At 37.0% G+C, this 22516-nt stretch overlaps 1 non-coding gene and 1 pseudogene across 1 annotated transcript; both read left to right on the top strand.

Annotated features, from left to right (window-relative positions):
* The first annotated feature begins 8362 nt into the window (after positions 1-8362).
* LOC142177666 (U2 spliceosomal RNA) lies at positions 8363-8558 on the top strand. The gene has a single exon (XR_012706239.1). It is a non-coding gene; the product is annotated as a U2 spliceosomal RNA (small nuclear RNA).
* Positions 8559-9558: 1000 nt separating this feature from the next.
* On the top strand, positions 9559-9728 carry LOC142177668 (U2 spliceosomal RNA; annotated as a pseudogene).
* Positions 9729-22516: the final 12788 nt, after the last annotated feature.

The following is a 22516-nucleotide window of genomic DNA, read 5'->3' as shown; positions in this document are numbered from 1 at the left end:
CAAACAAAAAAAGTATTAGCTCACACTTTTATAGAAGGGCTACATCTTGAGACAAAGATTGTGGTGGATGCTGCAGCTGGAGGTCAAGTGTTGGAGAAAAGCATTGATGAGATATATGTGTTACTGAACAAATTCTCCAAAAGCAATCCTGATTGGCAAGGAGAGATAGGCAGACACACAGTGCAAATATCTGCAGGGGTTCTCGAGTTAGATGTCGTCTCTGCATTATCAGCGCAGATTTCCATATTGACCAACCAAGTCAATCAGATGACCTTGGTTATTAACAAGCAACAAGCCCAACCAGTGCAACAGGTTCAATTGTTTTGTGAAGTATGTGGAGAGGGTCATACAAGTGACTTATGCCCAGTTAATCTAGAGTCTGTCTGAGTTTTGGGTAATGCAAATAGGGTCCAGACAAACCAGTATGGGAACACTTACAATCCCAATTGGAGGAACCACCCAAACTTCTCTTGGGGTGGAAACTAAGGTGCTCAGAATCAATACAGGCCTCAAGAACCTCAACAACAATATAGACCACCTCAGGTTGAACAACATGCAAACTCAACGAGCTACCTTGAGGAGATTATGAAAAAATTAATGGATGATCAGCAGGCCCAAGCAGCAGCAATAAGAAATTTGGAGCGACAAATGGGACAACTTGCCAGTGCCCAAAATACTCGACCAATTGGAGCTCTTCCAAGCGACACTGAGGCTAATCATAAGGCATCTATTAATGTTGTGTCATTGAGGAATGGGAGATAGTTAGAAGAAGTCCAATCCAAAAAGAGAAAACAAGTGACCTTTAATGAGGAGCCGGAGTCGGAATCAGAAAAATCAAAGGAGTCAGAGAAGCCAGCTGAAGAGGTGGTGGTTAAGCAACCTCCACCATTAGTTGTGAGGCCACCACCTCCGTACCCTCAAAGATTGCAGAAAGTGAAGGATAATGTCGCTTATAAAAAGTTTCTTGATATTTTAAAGCAAGTGCAAATCAATATTCCACTGGTATACATCCTGCAAGAAGTGCCCAAATATGCAAAATACATCAAGGACATAGTGGAAAATAAAAGGAGGTTGACTGAATTCGAGACTGTGACACTCACTGAGGAATGTAGCTCTAGAATCCAAAGCAAGCTACCTCAGAAATTGAAGGATCCGGGTAGTTTCACTATCCAAATCTCGATTGGTAAGCATGCAGTCGGGCGAGTTTTGAGTGATCTTGGAGCGAGCATCAATTTGATGCCGCTATCTATGTTCAAACAGTTGGGGTTGGGTGAGCCACGCCCAACAACGGTAATCTTACTGTTGGCTGATCGCTCCCTTGCTCATCATGAAGGAGTGATTGAAGATGTGTTAGTTCAAGTGGGTTCTTTCATATTCCCTGCTAATTTTATTATCTTAGACTACGAGCATGATTAGGAAGTCCCATTTATTTTGGGGCATCCATTCTTAGCCACGGGCTGAGCTATTATTAATGTATGCGAATAAAAGATGACGATGAGAGTCGGTGATCGAGTGGAGGTATTCAATGTGTATAAAGCACTTCGATTGCCAGCCCATTATGAAGAGCTATACATGAGATATGTGGTGGAAAGTGATGCTACGTCATTGGTGCCTTGTGTGAGCCCCGTAGATCCTCTTGAACGAGCTTTGATTGGGGATAAAGAAGACAGTGAAGATGAGATGATGGGAAAAATTGAGCAAGTACTTGACATGTCTTGCAATTATGTCCATGGGTTTGGGAGATTTGAGGAGTTGGACAAGCCTGTCACTCTAACCCCTCATAAGCTATCTATTGAAGAAGCTACAAAGCTAGAACTTAAGCCCCTTCCAGTGCATCTGCGCTATGCTTATTCGGGGAACTTTGAGACGTTGCCAGTGATTATCTCATCCAGCCTGACTAATGTACACAAAGAAAAACTACTAAGAGTACTTCGCGAACATAAAAAGGCTATTGGATGGACAATTGCTGACATCAAGGGAATCAGTCCATCGTTTTGCATGCATAAAATCTTTCTGGAAGATGGACACTGCCCCAGTGTTGAGCAGCAAAGGTGATTAAATCCCATTATGAAAGAGGTCATGAAGAAGGAAGTAATCAAGTGGCTCGATGCAGGTATCATCTTTCCTATCTCTAACAATAACTGGGTAAGCCTAGTGCAATGTGTGCCCAAAAAGGGGGAATGACTGTGGTAGAGAATGAGAAAAATGAGCTAATTCCTACTCGTACCGTAATGGGGTGGAGAGTTTGAATTGATTATAGAAGGCTCAACAAAGCAACCCGCAAGGACCATTTCCCATTTCCATTCGTTGATCAAATGTTGGACAAATTGGCGGGGCATGGATATTATTGCTTTCTTGATAGTTATTCGGGGTACAACCAGATTGTCATATGCCTAGAGGATCAGGAGAAGACCACTTTTACTTGTCCTTATGGCACTTTCGCCTTCAAGCGTATGCCATTTGGTCTTTGTAATGCACCAGCCACTTTCCAGAGATGCATGATGGCTATTTTCACCGATATGGTGGAAAGGTCTGTGGAAGTCTTTATGGATAATTTTCAGTATTTGGGTCTTCTTATGACGATTGTTTGAAGAATTTGAGCAAGGTGTTAGCCCATTGTGAAGAAATAAATCTAGAGTTGAATTGGGAAAAGTGCCATTTTATGGTGCAGGAAAGTATCGTGTTGGGTCACAGAGTGTCTAGAAGTGGCATTGAAGTTGATAAGGCAAAGGTGAAGGCGGTTGAAAATTACCTCCACCCATTTTTGTGATAGTTGTCTGAAGTTTCTTGGGACACAAGGATTTCTATCGGCGCTTTATAAAGAATTTTTTAAAAATTTCTACTCCTTTGTGCAGGTTGCTTGAAAAGGACGCAACTTTCAATTTTGATGACGCCTGCCTGAAGGCATTTGAAGAGCTCAAAAAGAAGTTGGTGGGTGCCCCCATTATTGTGGCACCAGATTGGTCCTTACTATTTGAACTTATGTGTGATGCAAGTGACCATGCTATTGGGGCAGTACTAGGCTAGAGGAAAGACAAGGTGTTTTATTCCATCTACTATGCGAGTAAGACTCTTAATGATGCACATCTGAATTACACCACCACTGAAAAGAAGTTGTTTGCCGTTGTGTGGGCCTTTGAAAATTTTGGGCATACTTGGTGGGAACAAAAGTCATAGTCCATACCGATCATGCAACAATCATGGATCTATTTACAAAAATGTAATCTAAGGATAGATTGATGCACTGGGTTTTGTTGTTGCAAGAATGTGATGTAGCAATACGAGATCGAAAGGGCATAGAGAACCAAGTTGCTGACCATCTATCAAGGCTGAAAAATCATGACCACGTAGAGGAGGGTGAAGAAATTAAAGAGGCATTTCCTAATGAGCAATTTTTTGCTATCACCCAAGACCCTTCCCCATGGTACGCGAACTATGTGAACTATCTTGTGAGTGGGGTACTTCCTCCTGAAATTGAATCTAAAACTAGAAAGAGGTTTTTACATGATGTGAACTTCTACTACTGGGATGAGCCATACCTGTACAAGCAGTGTGCTGATCAGTTGATGAGGAGATGCATTCTAGAAAAAAGAGGTGGAATTAGTGTTGTATAATTGTCATGCATCACCTTATGTAGAAAAAAGAGGTGGAATTAGTGTTGTATAATTGTCATGCATCACCTTATGGGGGCCATCATGGAGGTAATAGAACAACTGCAAAGGTATTACAATCCGGTTTCTTTTGGCCAACATTATTCAAGGATGCCCATGCATTTTCTAAAGAAGTGTGACTAGTGTCAAAGAACATGAACAATCACAAAGAGACATAAGATGCCTTTGAATAACATCTTAGAGGTCGAGATTTTTGATGTGTGGGAGATAGATTTTATGGGACCATTCCCATTATCCAGAGGAAACAAATACATCTTGCTAGCAGTTGACTACGTGCCAAAATGGGTAGAGGCGATCACATTGCCAACAAATGATGCCATAGTGGTAGCTGCGTTTGTGAAAAAGAACATATTCTCGAGGTTTGGGACTCCACGTGCCTTGATTAGTGATGAAGGGACACATTTTTGCAATCTGTTATTGAATAACTTTCTAGCTAAATATGCAGTCCGCCATAGAGTTGCTACGGTATATCATCCGCAAACAAGTGGACAAGCTGAGGTGTCTAACAGAGAAATAAAGCAAATCTTAGAGAAGACGGTGAGTGTGAATAGGAAGGATTGGGCTGCAAAGTTAGATGATGCCTTGTGGGCATATAGAACTGCATACAAAATGCCAATTGGGGCATCGCTGTATAAGCTCGTTTATGGGAAGGCATGTCACTTGCATGTTGAACTTGAACACAAAGCGTACCGGGCCATTAAAAAGTTGAATATGGACCTTGAAGCCGCGGGTGAGAAGAGACTCTTGCAGTTGAATGAGTTAGATAAGTTCAGGTTGCACTCTTATGAAAATGTTAAGCTTTACAAAGAGAAAACGAAAAGATGGCATGACAAGCGTATCAAGCCACGTCACTTCGAGCCAGGCCAACATGTATTATTGTTCAATTCTAGGCTCAAGTTGTTTCCTGGGAAGTTAAAATCGAGATGGTCATACGCGTTTGAGGTGGTGAGAGTCACTCCTTATGGTGTAATTGAGCTGTGTGCTTTAAATGGTGAAAGGAAACTTTTAGTGAATAGACAAAGAGTCAAGCACTATTGGGGAGGAATAATTGATCGTGAGAAGACCAACGTTGTACTCGCTGATGAGTAAACGAGGCCCTGCGTCGTGCCGCGACATTAAATCAGGCGCTTGTTGGGAGGCAACCCAACTTTACTGCTTTCTTTTGTTTTTATTTTTTATTATATTATTTTTTTAGTGGTTATTTTGATGTTGTAGGATTATAAGCATAGGAAGCAAAGCCATTGGAAGGGTGCAAAAAGCGAGCTAGATGGTGAGAACTAAGTGTGGGGTGCCCACACAAAGGACCATATATGGGGGAAGTGTGATTACCCGTAAGCTACTAATTTTTTGTCCTTTGGCCTACTAGGGAGTCTCTTTTACCTTCTTGTTATTTACAGTGTGCATTGAGGACATTGCACAATTTTAAGTGTGGGGTGAGGAGATTATCTGCATGATTTTCTATGCTATCCTAGCTTAATTGTAGTATTCTTTCTTAGTGTAGTGATGCAAAAAAAGAAAAAAAAGAAAATTTAAACTTTTTCCGACGATGGATTTTGTGGACAACTTTCTTGAAGGATTAAAGTATAATAAATTAAAAATACTTGCTTTGTAGGTAGTGTAATAATTTTCCCTTGATTTTTCTTTGTGTCGCGGTTCTTTTTCAAGGGTTTTGTTTGAACCGGTTGTAGTTAGTTGTATTTTTTTAGGAGTAGGAGCCAGTGTGATGTGATTGGAATTGAAGCAAAATCTCTTGAATTTGTTATGCCTTGAGAATAGTGAGTACTTTGGTTGTGACGCGTGGGCTCAATTTTTGACTCTTGTATAAGTACCTTAAATTGTATAATCTTAACTTTGCTTAACTGCTTTGACTAGAGTGTCTTGAAGAGTCCAATCCTGAGTTAGTTATGTGCCATGTGTGTGTGAGGTTTGTGTGTTATTTTATGCATTACATTTGATGTCTAGAACTTTCCTTGTGTGGTTGCAAAATGAATTAGTAGTTTCGGTCAGTCTAGGAAGTGATATAAGCATTTTTTTATTGAGCAAGTTATATGCTTTTACCCACCTAATTGTTATGTATCGTAATTAAACCCCTTTGAGCCTGTAATCTTATTTCTTTGGCAACCACATTACAAGCCTTACTCATTTGTTTGAATTTGCCATCTATTTGAATTTTTTCACCTCTCATGAGCACTTGGAATTGTTATGAACTTTGTAAAAGTTAAAGTGTGTGGTGGTTGGTTTGCCTTTTGAGTGAAACTAATGAAATAAGGAGAAAGGTACATTGTTTTGAAAAAGTAAGAGCCACTTGAATTGAAAAAGAAAAGAAAAAAAATAGTTGTATTGTTGTGAAAAATATTCCTTGAAAGTGGTAACTCTTGATGTAATTATGCTTAAAGAAGTAGGGAGTTGACGTATATTGATGTGAATGTGGAGTTATGGTTGGACATAAGTGTGGGGTTTTAAATGTTAAAGTGTATGTATTGAAATTCTTAAGGAGGTGTAGTCACTCTTATATCTAAATGTATCCTACCCGTCCCGCAACCAACATTACAACCAATTAAAGTCCTACTTGATCTTAGACTGAATGAGCTCGATTAGTAGAGCAGTGTACTATGGGGAAGCCTATGGTGCATCTTTTGTGGCATATGAATGTTGTTTTTGAGAGTGAGAGAATTATTTCTATCTTGAGTTCCTAATTGTTCTAAATTTTATTGAGCGTGGAACTACTCTTTTTTATTGTGTGAGGGCAATTGATTCATAAAGGAAAGGTAATGCCTGACCTCTACGTTAGAGTAAGTAAGCGGGTTATGAAAAATGCGTGGTGCTTGTGAGTCAAATCTTGAGGTGATGATGTTACACTATTGTGCTTAGTCTATTTTAAATATTCTTGGTGTAATGAGTAGGGGGATTGTTTAAAAAGATTGTATCTATATAAAGTATAGTTTGATTGCTCGAGGACGAGCAATGGTTTAAGTGTGGGGTATTGATGGTAGGCTATAATTGCGTATTTTAATCGCTAATCACACTCTAATTTATTGTACTTTTATTGTGTTTGAGCTTTAATCGCTAGTGTTTTGTACTTATTGTGTGTTTTATGCCTTGTAGGACCGATTCTGAGTTATGTAGATATTGTGTAACTAATTCGAGCTATGTGGAGCTTTGAAGTCTGAGTAAAAGCCCAAGAAATTAAGCCAAGATCGTGTTCGGAGGTCGAGGATCAATTCTGAACGTCAAAATTCAAGGAAGAAGCAACTGCTGAAGAAATGCAATAATGCGAGGCACTGTGCGACGCATTAGTGCAAAATTTTGTGAGAAATTTCCAAAGTTTAGAGACTAGATTTTTTATGGAATGACAGAAAAAAGCATTAGTACGACGCATTGGGCGATGCACAGTGTGACGCATGGAAAGCATTAAGTTTGCAAGTTTTCCTATTTCGGTTAGGAAAGGGAGATTTCGTCTAGGTCCGACCCTACTTGGTATAAATACATGAAAAAACGTTATTTTCTGGACTTTGGACACATTTTAGACCTAGAGACACACGAGGAACATTCGGGAGCAAGGATATCTCAGATTTCTTTATCTTTTGTTAATCTATTTTGAATAGGCGAGTAGTACTTCGGGAGAAGGCTATGAGTGCAATTGTTCGATTAATTAGCAACCATGAGTGAATTGTATGAAAGGGAGAGTTAACTAGAACACAATAGGATTGGTGAATCGATCACAACCATGGAATATTGTCTCTACTGCATACACAACAACCGTTTTGCTGCTTGATAATTTAGTTACTACTTAGAATTATAGTTTAGTATAATTAAACTCTTGAACTCGAATTGGCTCGACTGAATAACAGTCTTGGTGAATTTAGTGGTAGTTGATACAAGTCTCTGTGGTTTCGACACTCGGCTTATCATTTTATTACTTGTACGCCACGTATACTTGCGTGTACGTTAGAGAGCAACAATATAACTAGTAAACATAGATATATAAAGTAATTATTTTGTGGTTGCGGCGAAGGGATTTAAATTATGGTTCCGCGTGATTTGATATATATATATATATATATATATATATATATATATATATATATATATATATATATATATATATATATATATATATATATTTGCAAGCCCAGCTAGGTAAAACCTACGAATTATTTTGTCGTTGCGGCGAAGGGATCGGATAAAAGTTTCTTGAGATAATTTAAAGTTAACACTGTCACATGTATACTAGTGTCTTCAATCATTCTCAGTTTGTTTTCTTTCAAAAGTATAAGGGGAGGACTCATTAACTTAATCTGACAAGATTACGTTGCAGAGACTCTCCAGAACTAAAACAAAATCTCAAAAAAGAGCAGTAATGTGATCAAGAAAAGGTTTAAAATGCTAGTACTCCGTGCTCTTTTAACTTTTAATTTATTTGAGTCTCAGGGATTATTGGCTAAAAGATAGTGTATCTCGTGCTAAGGCATGATTATATATTGGACTTAATTTTATATTGTAAAGACTGCATTACCTTTACAACAGCTTATTGTTGTCTAATTAAGCTTCGAGTAAAAGCACACATTTGACTTTAGCTTCTGGTGGTCCCCGTTGAAGTAGGAACTTTATTTAATCCCACATCGAAAGTGAAACAAAAAACAAGAAAAGAACACCAGGTATAATTCCAGCGAGTCAAGTAGAATAAAAGCACACCTTTCTCGTCCTTTTTGCTAAGATCAAGTGTAGTATTTGTTCTTATCAGTTTAATATCTGATATGTGAGTTATCGACTCACACGATATTAACTCAATTTTTGAAGGGGAGAGTCCACCATGATAACTTGCTATTGGGGCTTTCACGTGTCACCTTGGCGTTGGCACTATTGCCTTGGCCTGGCACACCCCACCAATTCTAGTCAACAAAGTTTAGTGATTGCTGTAAACAACGTAGCCTGTTTTGACAAATAACTAAAACAATGCAAGCTGCTATTACCCCACAACAAATAAGCTCTTAAATGTACTTTAAGGTCAAAAGAACCAGTAAATAATCCTTCTATCTATTTGTGAAATTCACAAATGTAACCACTGTTATAGGCAGAAACTCTCGTGTTTGGCAGTTCCATTGCCCACGTTTCATTAAAGTGATCTTTTGGGAGTGTTGCTGTGAAGGAATTGGATTCCAGTTATTGTGATAGTGTTTTAATTAGAAGCAATAACTGTCTAAAAACTACAAAGGCTTAACAACGCCATCCTTTTTCCACACCTTCCTGCACCTCCAAGCTACGATTTGAAGGTTATGGATGCACTAATGTTTTTTATGTTAACCTGTCACTGGTCATATAGTCTGAGTAGAGATATGCATACTATTGAATGACTTATAAAAGCACGGTTAATCAGAAATTCACTGCAAAAACAATAAAAATGAAAAACGAAATTATTAGGCAGGTAAGGCTGTTTGTTCTCAGACAGATACTTGTTTTAAATGTTGCAGCCGTAAGAACTGTAACCTATGCATTTAATGTTCTTCTGTTTGAGGTTTTGCCCCAAAAAAGTCTTTTGAAATGCTATTAGCCAGTGTAGTTTGAGTTTATTTGTAATTTGTAAGAGTTTCAACGTTGGAGCAAATTGGGTAAACTAAACATAGCATTCTTCCAATGGCACAGGGATTATATATTAATTAAACATAAAAGACTTACATGACCAGTTAAAAGAACTCAATAAGCTGTTTTCTAAGGAAGCATATTCTACGAGCAAAGCAAAGATTTGGCCGTAACTATAAGAAAAGGCTTTCAGTTTTTTATGAAAGGAACTTTATCTGGTCTTGCTATTTTATTCCCACATCGAGGGTGAGAAAAGAAGAAGCAGAAGCATCAGGTATAAATTAAGGGACTCGAGAAGAAGAAAAGCATACCTTTCTCGGCCTTTTGGCTAAGATCAAGTGTAGTATCTGTTCTTATCAGTTTAATATTTGATATTAACTCAATTTTTTAAAGGGGAGAGTCTACCATGGTAGCTTGCTATCGGGGCTTTCACGTGTCGCCTTGGCGTTGCACTATTGCCTTGGCGTTGCACTTGCCAAGTAATGAAAGAAGAAATAAATATATTTCCAGATTATGAGTTCGAGAGGTGCATAGAGTCTTCATTTTTGTCATCCCTGTAAATGCTTACCCCTAAAGATTCACTACCGCATATCTTGAGATATAGAATTTGTCAACGGAGCGCTTTGGCCATATGAAAATCTAAGAAATAAATCTCTTACTATTTTGCAGTGCCGGGCATAAAGCACTACATATTTCGACATGAATAAAAAAAGTGCCGGGCATAAAGCACTACATATTTCGACATGAATAAAAAATTTAGATCAAAGACAATGGTCGGTTTTTTTTTGTAATATTTTTTTTTTTGAATTTAATTGACCGACCAAAGTTGGTCGATAATTTCTGGTCGGTATTCCTTTCCGACCCCTAAAATACCGTCCACACATAAATGGTCGCGTTTTGGTCGGTTATTGGCCATTACCGACCAACTTTGGTCGGTTTTTTTGGTCGGTTTTTACCGGATTTCTAGTAGTGAAATTTCAAGTTGTTCATTAGATATATAAGCATCTTATTAGAAGAATCACCCATATTATTATTTGTCACTTTATCAATCCAAGGATTGTGTTAGCTGTTTGATCAAGAAATATAATATCACGTTAAACTGTTAAGTTTAATAATGAAGGGTTAAACCTAGTTAAGGATAATAACTTTAGATATTAAGCACAAGGATCCACTATGTGAGAGACACAGTTTGCATATGATTAATGACAATAAATATGCAATTTCCTTACCACTAGAACATCAAATGAGACATATCTAGCAATAAATGTTAATAAATGACATTTATGTAAATAAGGAGAATGATACACCCGATAATAAGTGGACAAAGAGAATATTCTGCCTGACAACGGTGAATGACAAATAGATCCAAGATTTGTATGAACAATCCTTGGATATGATGGAAACATGGGGAATAATATGAACGAGAATCTTTATAAAAAGGTAGTGCCCTGTTCAAAGAGAGTCGTCTTCTCAAAAAGTTTTCTGATCAAATGAGAATTACCCCACACTCCCCTTATCTCCTTTTCTATTTATATGGGACATGTCTCAGTCAACCCTAAAAGGACAAGTACAAAGAATATTCAATGAAATATTCTCTTAAATATCTTGTTACAAAAACTAGCCGTTAGTACTGTTCTCGATACTTGACCTCGACCATTATCAACTGCCTGGCCACGAGCTCCACTGTTTACTAGTCAACCTCGGCCACATTATTTTTCGTAACACCACTTCATGCTAGATTCCCATGGGGCAAAATATGACCTATATAGTTAGTCCCTCTGCTTATTGAGGTCGACCCTGGACGACCTCGATGTGCGGACTCTGTTAGTTATGGTTGAGAAGTTTGGGCGAGCAGGTCGAGTAGTAATGTTTTAGATGAGGTGGCATTGTGGCCTTCCGTGAGCCGCAACCTAGGGTCATGTCGATTCGGAGTGATGTCATATCATCATGCGTCATCATTACGCGTTTTCTCGATACCTCGCGTCGTTTCCAGTGCCTCTGCTGTTTCGATTCCTGAGCTGTGTAATGACGGTTTGCTTTCTCGATATTGATGCCTGAATTCTTATAAATAGGGACACATAATCCTTTGCCTTATTCTTCGCAATTTAAATATTGGATCTCCATTCCTTCTTCTTCATTTTTCGTTCAGAATCCTTGCCCTCTTGATCTTACTGCCGTAGTTTGCTTTCACTGATTTTGGCAGCTTCTGCTACCCTTGACTCTTCTGTGTTTACACCTCCTTTATGCGTAAACAAAGATGGTTAACGTGTCTTCCAGTTCTGGGGGGTACCTAACCATGTTCGCTCGACACTCACACTCGGAACTCGGCACTCGCACGCAGTAGGTACCTGCGCTCACTGGGGGTGTGTAGAGACTCCGGAGGGGCTCCTTCAGCCCAAGCACTATAATCTGTACAGACAACTCACGTGCTGCACGGACAACTCTCGTGCTATAGTATCAATATTTGTATCCGCACGGATAACTCACGTACTATAATAAGCCAATCTGGCCTACTGCGGCGTGCAACCCGATCCCATAATAAATAAGTATATAAAGCCAATATGGCCTGCTGCGGTGTGCTGCCCGATCCTATAATTATCCTCACAATCAGGCTCTCGGCCTCACTCAGTTATCAGTCACTCCAGTCTCTCTCTCATGGGCTCACAATGTCATGAAAATAGCCCGAAAATGATGATATGATGTATCAATAAATAACAGTAGAGACTGAGATACGATATGTAATGAAATGAATATGACTGAGTATAAATTTTCAATTTAAACCAAATAATTCACAGCAATATGACTTTTGTGGGTCCCAATAATACTGGCACATAGCCTCAACATGATTTTTAATATGATTCTCAGCTCAATTTCTTTAACACATAAAACTGCATGGAAAATGCCAAGATTATTTGACTACAAAATTCCACAGAACAATTATGTCACAATTTCTATGTGCACGCCCACACGCCCGTCACCTAGCATGTTCGTCATCTCCAAATAATTCACATAATACGTATATTCAGGGTTCATACCCTTAACTCCAAGATTAGAAGAGTTACTTACTTCGAACAAGACGAATCCAATATCGAGCAAGCTAAGCAATGCTCTAGAAATCCCATTCTGCATGTATCAACTTCTGAACGGCTCGAATCTAGCCACAATTAATTCGATTCAGTCAATACCAATTATTGTAATTAATTCCATAAGGAAATATTAATTTCCAATAAAAATTTGAAATTAACTCAAAAATCGCTCGTGGAGCCCATGTCTCGGAACCCGACAAAAGTTATAAAATCCGACAGCCCATCCAATTACAAGTTCAACCATACAAATCGTTTATAGAAAATCTAAATTGTTTGAAAAAAAATTAAATAAACAACCTTTTACATGCTAAAGTCTTTAACAATCTAACATCAATCTTTAAAAGATACCACATGTGCTATTCTGTTAGTCAGTTTCCAAGAGAAATACTTTCCATGAAAACTTATCGTTAGTACTCAAATATCTATACTCTTGTCAATACGTAAGTTTTGATAAAAACTTATAATATTTACCTTGAATGTCATTTTGCTAACAAGATTTAAAATAAAATTTTATAAAACGGCATGACACTACATATGCAACATAATATTCTAGTACATGGAGACATCCGTACTTGTTTGTCCCCACAAGCACGAAAGCACATTTGTAAATAACTTAAGTATTAACTCAAAACATGCTTTTAGAGAAAGTCCCTCAAGTAGAGTAAGTTTTAATCAACTTACCCCGCTTTCGCTTTATTAACATTGACAAGCTTTCAATCATCCTCCATCATTCCAATGTTGACTAAAATGCTCAACATCACCAACAAGTCATTATCTACAATTAGATATACTAATTACATCAAAATATGACCTAAGATATTGATCAATATCCATATATGGCTCATAAGATGGCTACAAGCCTCCAACAACCCAATTCGCCAAATAGTTTTATATGCTAGACTATTCAACTTCATTCTTATGTTTTAATACACATTCGAAGTCATTAATGATATTGCATCAATTGTCCATTGCCACCAAATTACTATTCATCGCCTTCTATAATCAACACTTGCAAAATAAACAATTCGGGTGATTAATTAGTTGATCACTTCCATCTTTTGCTAACAAATAAGTCCATAGGTTCATTGTATTCATAAATTTTATCGCCAAGATTACCATTCATCTTCTCTTTTATTTTCTCAAAAGTATTATTCATGGCATGAACTAGAGTTTTATAATCCAAATTTTCAACCATTAAAACTTGTAACAAATGCTTCAAATACTTCTAACTACTCATAATAAACGAGTTTGAAGCATTGAAATTACCTCTACTAGCTCAATCTTGAAAAATCACAACTTTGGTGATTTTAGTGTTCTTGATGATTTGATGATGAAATCTAGCATTTGGATGCAAGAATGATGTTAGAACTCATGTATATTGAGTAAGAATCTACCTAAAATATCATTAACACTTACCTTAGTTGATTGGACTTGATTTCAGCTCAAAATCGCCCCTTCACCTCAAGAATCCTAATCCCCAAATACTCAAAATACTCTCCTCCCCCGACCTTGTATTTATAGGCCCAGATTTATGGGTTTCGAATGCGGCCTCGGATGCTTCGCATCCTCGGTTCACTCCTCTTTGAAGCTCAGATGCTGACCTGGATGCTATGGCAGCACTTCACTGCTAGTCTTTCTTTCGGACGCGGCTCCGGATGCTTCGCATCCGTAGACTCCTCTGCCAGCCTTTGGTAATTTGGTCATAACTTCTTGTAAGAATGTCCAAATGACAAACGGTTTAAAGAGTTAGACACCAGACTCGAAGATCTTTAATTTGATAGGTTTTCCATCATATAACGCCTTTTATATAAACTTTCGACGAGCATATCTACATATATATATATATATATATATATATATATATATATATATAGATATAGTTATAGATATGCTCATCGAAAGTTTGGTCTTATGCGTGCTCATTTGGAACTTTAGTCTATCATAAAACTTTCAACTTGACTTGGACTTAGGTCTATCCTTAGACCACACATCACTTATAATATGCCTCGTCCACTTATTATCATATCCAATTGATATCCATCATATTTAATAGTTCTCGTCTGCACACAAAATAATATAATTAGCACACATCAACTTTCTTAATAGCGCTTAACTACTTCGAAATTTTCCGAGGTGATACATAAACTAAAACAATTAACTATTGATCACTAGAAGACAAGAGTGGAGCAGCACTGAAATATCAATACGAGAAATAAGGGTCGTGACATGATATGTGCAAGATAGCTATTTGGGATCCAACTCTAGTTCAATTCACTCTAATGTTCTAATGATTCTCACGAATTCACTCGATGATTAATTCAAACGTATAGTCAAGACTCCTCTCTCGATTAAATCTTAATTTTACGAGGTGAATTAATATAAGCACCGTGAAAATATGCAAGCATGCGTTTATGGATTAGTGTTCCGGAAAAAGACTCTCGAATACTCTCTTAACTTGATTTAATCAACAATTCAACAAGCTCTTTCGATTACTTAAGAGAATCACTGAAATAAACCAAATAAAATAATGCACGATAATGACCACAATATTCCTCTTTCGATTAAATAAACTGGTGAATAAAGTTGCAAACAATTCAAAACTCCATAAACGAATAAAGAACTAGAGTTAAAATCCTAAAATAGCAATCAAAACACCATATCCGTCAAACCCTAAGGGAAGCTACTCCACAATCATGGAGCTAGTCATCACAAATATAATTAAAGAGTAAGAAAACATCAATCTAACATTACAATCCAAATTCCCGTATTGAATTGATGGAAAGATGATGAAATCTTGTGTCTTGTAGCCTCCAATACTCTCCAAAAGCTTCCAAGGTCAAAGTCCTCTAAAATTCTTGTTTTGATGTATTTATACCATGTAGGGGCCCGGACGAAACTATCCTTTCCAAGCCGAAGTGGGAAAATTTGGCGAGAAAATACACTGTCGCGGCACTCCAGACAGCGCACCATGCGCCGCATTAGTGGAAAAGTTCAGAGACCTATTTTATTACTATGCAGGAATTTTGCACTAGCCACCCGCGCCCCTCGGCGCATGGCGCGGCGCGGCACGGTAGTGCATTATTCTTAGAGTAATCTTTTTTTCTCACTTTTTGACATCCATACTTGGTCCTCCAGCCCCGAACGTGATCCCGACTTAATATCTTGGGCTTCTACTCAGACTTCAAAGTTCCAAATCATCCATTTTAGCTTCAAACTTGCTTCTTCACTCGAAATCACATCCTATACAACATAACACACACATAATAAGTACACAGTACTAATAGTTAGGCTCAAATACAATAAAAGTATAGTAATTAGAGTGTAAAATATAGCTAAAACACGAGTTCCTAATCTACCATCAGTCACTTTCACAATTGGTCTTGACTGGTGAGAATATCGATTTCCTTTTGTATATACACTTTTCAGAAAGAATCGAGTAAAAGACATTGTCATCTATGAAGTGTGAATTGTGATTTTATATTTTACAGACAAAATTATCATGGGCATAAAAGCGAAGCACATAATAGATCATGAAATAAGGATTTGTCAACGACAGGATAACTTGCCTTATTGAATTCTTTGGGACATTCAATGAAACCAAAGATGAAAAGGCGTCAGTTTTAATGTATTTAATTTTTTTCGAACTGTTGCACCCATTGACAAACTGCTGCTAACAAAGCAGAAATATAAGAAATTTGAAAATTGAAAGAGCAACCAACACTGAGATTATTATGGACAACGGTAATAGCCTTTTAGATGAACTTCGACAAAATCGCCTTCAACAATGACGATGTTACATCGGTCATTTTCATAATTGGTCGTGACTGGTAAGAATATCTATTTCCTTCTGTTTATACACTTTTCAGAAAGAATTGCATGAAAGACATTGTCGTCTATAAAGTGTGAATTATGATTTTATATTTTACAGGAAAAATTATCCCGGAGCATAAAATTATGAAATATGGATTGAACACTGACAGGATAATTTGTCTTATTCAATTCTTTGGGACGTTTCATGAAACCAAAGATGAAAAAAGCGTCAGTTTTAATGCCTTTAATTTTTTCCGAACAGTTGCGCCCATTGACAAGTAGTAATTGTTGCTAACACATCAGAAATATAAGTGTAACGACCCGACTTGTCGTTATAAGAATTAACGCCCCGTTCAATGACTTAAGATCTCGAACAGTTTCGTAATATGTATTATGACCCGCGTGTGTGGTCAAGTTTGATTTTCGGAAGATTTAGAATTAAATTGAAAGAACAATTCCTATTTAGAAACTTAAATGGAAAGAGTTGACCGGAGAGTTAACTTTTGAGCAAACGATCCCGGAATAAAATTTTTATGATGTCAATAGCTTTGTATGGTGATGTCGGACTTAGGCGTATGTTCGGATTTGGATTTGGAAGTCCATAGGACAATTCGACGTATTTTGGCGAAAGTTGAAAAATGGAAGATTTTTGAAAAGTCCGACCGAAGGTTGAATTTTTGATAACGAGGTTGGATTTCGATTCCGAAAATTTGAATAGCTCCATTTCATTATTTATGACTTGTGTGCAAAATTTGAAGTCATTCCGGATTGATTTGATACGTTTCGGCGCAAAATATAAAAGTTGAAAGAGTTTAAAACTCATAATTCGATTTGATGCGTGATTCGTAATTTCGGCGTTGTTTTGACGTGGTTTAAAGCCTCGACTAAGTTTGTATTATATTTTGGGACATGTTGGTATATTTGGTTAAAGTCCCGAGCGCCTCAGGTGGATTTCGGAAGGTTAACAAATCAATTCGAACTTGAAGAAAAGCTACTGGGATTTCTGGGCAGCAGCATGAACAGTGATCGCAAAAGCGTGAACAGTGCCCGCAGAAGCATGAACAGTACTCGCAGAAGCAGAGGTAGCGCATAAGCATGAAAATTGCCCGTAAAAGCGTGAACAGTATCCGCAGAAGCGTGAACGGTGCTCGTAGAAACGGAACTGGGCAGAAACATAAGGACCAAAAATTAGTCACTTTGCCATTTCGTTTTGGAATTTTTGGAGCTCGGTTCTTGGGCGATTTTGAGTATTTCTTCACGATTTCAACTCAAGTAAGTGTTCTATATCTCTAAAGTGATTATATTTCATGAATCCATGATTATATTCATCGTCTAATTCAGATTTAAATGGAGGAAATCGAAAATTTAAGACTTAGAGGTCGAGTTGTTATTGGAATTCGATAAAATTGGTATGGGTGTTCGGATTTCGTAAAAATTATGCCGGGTTCCGAGAGGCGGGCCTCGCGTTGACTTTTGTTGACTTTTTGGAATAAAATTTTAAGTCGACGTATTATTATCCGAAATTATTTTCGATGAATTTTAATGAAGTTGTACAATTAATTTGGATAGATTTGAGCTGTCCGGAGGTCAATTCAAGCAAGAAGGTGATTTTGGAAAATCGGCATAACTTCAAAAAGGTAAGTATCTTGCTTAACCTCGAGTGGGGGAATTACCCTAAGGCATCGAGTCTTATGTCCCATTTGTGAAATGTGAAAAGCCATGTACGCGAGGTGACGAGTACGTACTCGGGCTTATATGCACAAATTTTATTGGGTTAAAATCTTAGGCATTAATGTGCAGTAAATTGGATAATCGTTGGCATTTATTAAACCATCTATTTTCCATGCCTAAATCCTTGTTTGTTGAATTTGTTTTTATATGACAATTTGATGTGATTGTTATTTGAATATTTATGTAATTCCGTGAGTTTGTTGGTTTGATATTTCTTGGAATTTAATCTCATTATGGATTTTTTCTCTGCAAATAATTAATTAAATGAGCTTAAGAAGAAGTGTTTATATAATTATTGAGGATTTGGATTAATGAAGGCATTGCCCTATGCTGAGGAATTTCTATCTGTGTTGATTATTATTTTTGGGTCTTATACACATTGTGTGGAGCCTTCGGCTATTTGTTTTGAAATTAATTGATTTGTTGTATTCTTTGGAATTGGTTGTGGCCATTGGGCAAATTGTGATATGAATTGATTTTGTTATGTTGCCGTGATAAATTTTCGTATACATTGTTGTGTTATGTGAGTTGTTATTTTGAGGATATAAGGGTGGTATTCTACTGTTGATATTATGTGGGTATAAGGGTGACATTTCACTATTATTATGTGTGTTGGGATATTGTCTGGGCGGAGTGATAAGGGTGGCTATAGGAGCGATAAAGATGGTTATAAGAGAAATAAGGGTGACTATAAGAGCGATAAGGGTGGCTATTGATATTGTCAGGGCGGAGGGATAAGGGAGGTTATTATAGGAGTGATAAAGGTGGGTATAGGAGAGATATAAGTGGCTATTGTCAGGGATGATATGTGATGATGTGGAGTTATTGTGTTGGTGAATTTCATGTGATGTTGTGATTTTCCTTGTGTTTATTTTTATACCTTGTGCAATTTATCTTGTTGTTGATAAATTGATAACAATATGATTTATGTTGAAATTGGGAGCTTGTGGTTATTATCAGGCGGATTATAAAATGAAATATGGGCACGGGGTGCCGTGAGTAAATAATGATGATATTGGCACGTGAATTGTCCGTACAGTTGAGATATGAAATGCGGGCACGAAGTTCCGGAGAAAATATGATGGTTTTATTATTGGCACGTGAACTGTCCGTGCATATGTGATATGAAAAATGGGCACGAGGTGTCGGAGAAATATGATGATTTAATTATGGGTACAAAGTGCTGTGAAAATATGAAAGTGGACTGAGACCCGTGTTTACGAAAAAAATATGAAAAGTGCTGAGACCCGTATTTTTATGATTATAAAATGGGGTGTCACATGGTGACTTTTTATTGAAAGAGTTATATTCAAAATATTTATTTGGAATAATTTTTATTCAAAAAGTATTAATTGAAAGATATTTATTTGAAGAAATTATATTTGGAAGAGATTTATTGAAAGAATTATATTTGAAAGATACCTATTTGAGAAAATTATGTTTGAAAGATATTTATGGAAAGAATTATATTTGAAAGATATTTATTTGAGAAAATTATATTTGAAAGAGAATTATTTGAAAAAATTATATGTGAAAGATATTTATTTGAAGGACTTGATTTAATTTGGTATACTTATATTTATTATTTATTGAGCGATATTAATGGTGTTCTTGTTGCCCTATTGAACATATCACTGGTTAATAGCCTTTTAGACTAACTTCGACAAAATCACCTTCAACAATGATGATGTTACATTGGCCGTTTTCACAATTGATCTGAGAATATCTATTTCCTTATGTCTATACACTTTTCAGAAAGAATTGAGTAAAAGACATTGTCGTCTATGAAGTGTGAATTATGATTTTATATTTTACAGACAAAATTATCATGGAGCATAAAAGTGAAGCACATAACAGATCATGAAATAAGAATTTGTCACTAATAGGATAACATAATTTGCCTTATAAATTCTTTGGGAAGCTTCCTGTTGCGACCAAACACACTCACGCAAGTATACGCGGTCGTCAAGTAATAAAGTGACTAAAAGTCGGATGTCGAACCCACGAGGACTTATGATTAACTATTAACTAAATTAGACTATCCCAATTATCTAAACAAGAATTAAATCTAAAAATATTTTATTCTAAACTAATTAAATAAGAAAAATATAAATAATAAACTTTGAACAGAGAAAGAGCAGATTTTAATGATATCAATGTAATGAAAACGATCTAGTGTTATGGGCTATCTAACAATCCTATTGTATTCTTCAATTGAATTGACCGACTAATTTATCTAGCTTATTGGTTGACAGGGTTAATGCTCATAAGAATCTGTCGAGTTCTTACTCGCCTATTCAAGCTAACCTAACGCCTATATGTCTATGGAGTTAGAATCAAGAAGAACGCATTTATAATTCCTGTAAATCAACCAAGCAAGGCAATTAGGTATATGTCTATCCTAACCATGAATCCGTTCCCCGATGCCCGAGTTCAAGAACTTGCCCTACTCAATCCTATATGCAATATAGAATTCCCACTTTCGAGTTCAATTCTAGATTCGTAGATAGTATTCAATTGGTGATCAAGCAATTAAATAATTAAGCGCAAGATTGAATAAATAAACTAATATGATAAATCAAGAAGTCAAAATCAATATCCGAATAACAATAGTCATGAAAGAACCACAATCCTAGAACGTGAAGTTTAGCTCCATATAGACATGGTAGCCAAACAACAAATCATACAAAGAAACATAAAGATTACTAAGTTTGGTGGGAGAAAGATGAAACTAGATGAATTCCGGCCTCCACAGCTTTGTCGTGGCTTTTTCCCTCTTCCCAATATGTTCCATGACCTAAAAGAGGCGTTTTTGGCTTATATATTGCGTACAAAAGTCGTGGGCCAAAGTTCTCCTATTTCTAATCAAAATCAGCTTCAGGGATTGATGCTAGGGTGGATGCGTCGCATCCACCTCGTCCTCCACTTCTCAGCTTCGCATGCTAGGGTGGATGCTTCGCATCCACCTCGTCCTCCACTTCTCAGCTTCGCATGCTAGGGTGGATGCTTCGCATCCACCTCGTCCTCCACTTCTCAGCTTTGCCCAGGTGCAGATGCTAAGGCGGATGCTATGGGCCGACTTCAATGCTAAGGGTGTACGAAATCTGATCTTTTTCTAGATTGGATGCGACGCATCCAATCTCTCTTCCTCTACCTAGAGCACCTTTTATTCATATTTTTGCACTCCAAACACCCTAATTCACCACACACAACTCAATTAGTCATAAAACCAATAATTAAACCATGTTGGGCATTTTAAAGATCAAATAACATCAAGAAGCGGTTAAAACATGGGTAAAGTAACATCAACACATATCGAAATATGCCAAACATCACTACCCCACACTTAAACCTTTGTTCGTCCTCGAACAAACCATCATATAGTAGACGAAACAAAATTAAGCTCTTATCATTCAAAGCACACTGCACCTATGACCATGGTTATTTGCAACAATTAGGCTCTAGACTATGCATCACATACACTTCCCTTTACTTATGCCCTTCTTTAAACATATTCGAACAAAGACAACATGCTCACAACAATGTCACTATGCACTCATGGCTTGAACAACCAATATCATAGAGAAGTCTAATAACGTTACCTATCCCTCGTGAAACCATGTGCCCTCACAACAAGAACAAGAGAGCGAGTTCAATCCACACATTCGAATCTCATGATCAAATATATTTTAATGACTCACATATATGAAAGAAAATCGCTCACTCTCACAAAGAAGTCACATGCATGCAATTGGTACCATAGGCTTGCCCTTAATGTAAATCTCTACTAATGTAAGCTTGCTCGATCTAAAATCAATTAGGACTTTTTCATGCTTGTACTGTGGGCTAAGGGACGGGTAGGATATATTTAAGGAATAGTGACTCACCCTCCTAAGCACTTTAATACATCACAAAATTACTTTAAGCATTTTTTTTTCTTCAACCCCACTTCAATTTCACAAATAATATCACCCCAACAATATTTTCTCTTTCTTTAAGCACTACTTTAATTCATACCCACTAGCAAGAACAAGACAACAATTTATTCATCTATATTTTTCTTTCTTTTTTTTCCAGATTTTTCTCTTCTTTTTTTTTTTCCTTTCAATTTCCGCTAGTGGTGTATTATTTTACAAAATAAGTGCACCCTTCTTTCTTTCATTGGTTCCACTCAAAAGTCACCCCACACTTAGTCCCTTCTTACTTCTTTCAGCGTTCATTTCACAATTAAAGTGCTTTAAGAGGTAAAAGGATCAAAACAATGTCAATTAAGAATAAAAAGGGTATAGGCTTGTAATGTGGGTACCAAATAAAAGGTCTATAGGCTCAAAAGGAGTTAACTAGGGATAAATTTTATTTGTGATAAGCAATAAGCTCAAAAAGATCAAAGAAAGCCTAAAATCATTTTTCAAACCGAGCATCACCTCAAATTTCACTTCAACTCACATACCGGGCAAGTTCTAGACACAAGTACAATACATGGACTCCACAAAAACCTCACCACACATGGCACATGACTCACTAAGGACGATCACATTCCGACTCTCAAATAATGCAAGTATTCACGGAGCCACGAGATATTAAGTATTAAGCGCAAAGTGAACACAAGTCAAGAAAACGAGAAATAGTCGTCACAAA

The sequence above is a fragment of the Nicotiana tabacum genome, chromosome 23 (assembly GCF_000715075.1).
Source record: "Nicotiana tabacum cultivar K326 chromosome 23, ASM71507v2, whole genome shotgun sequence".
Taxonomy (NCBI): Eukaryota; Viridiplantae; Streptophyta; class Magnoliopsida; order Solanales; family Solanaceae; genus Nicotiana; species Nicotiana tabacum.
Note: the sequence above shows the minus strand (reverse complement) of the source record. Positions and strands in the feature narration are given on the sequence as shown.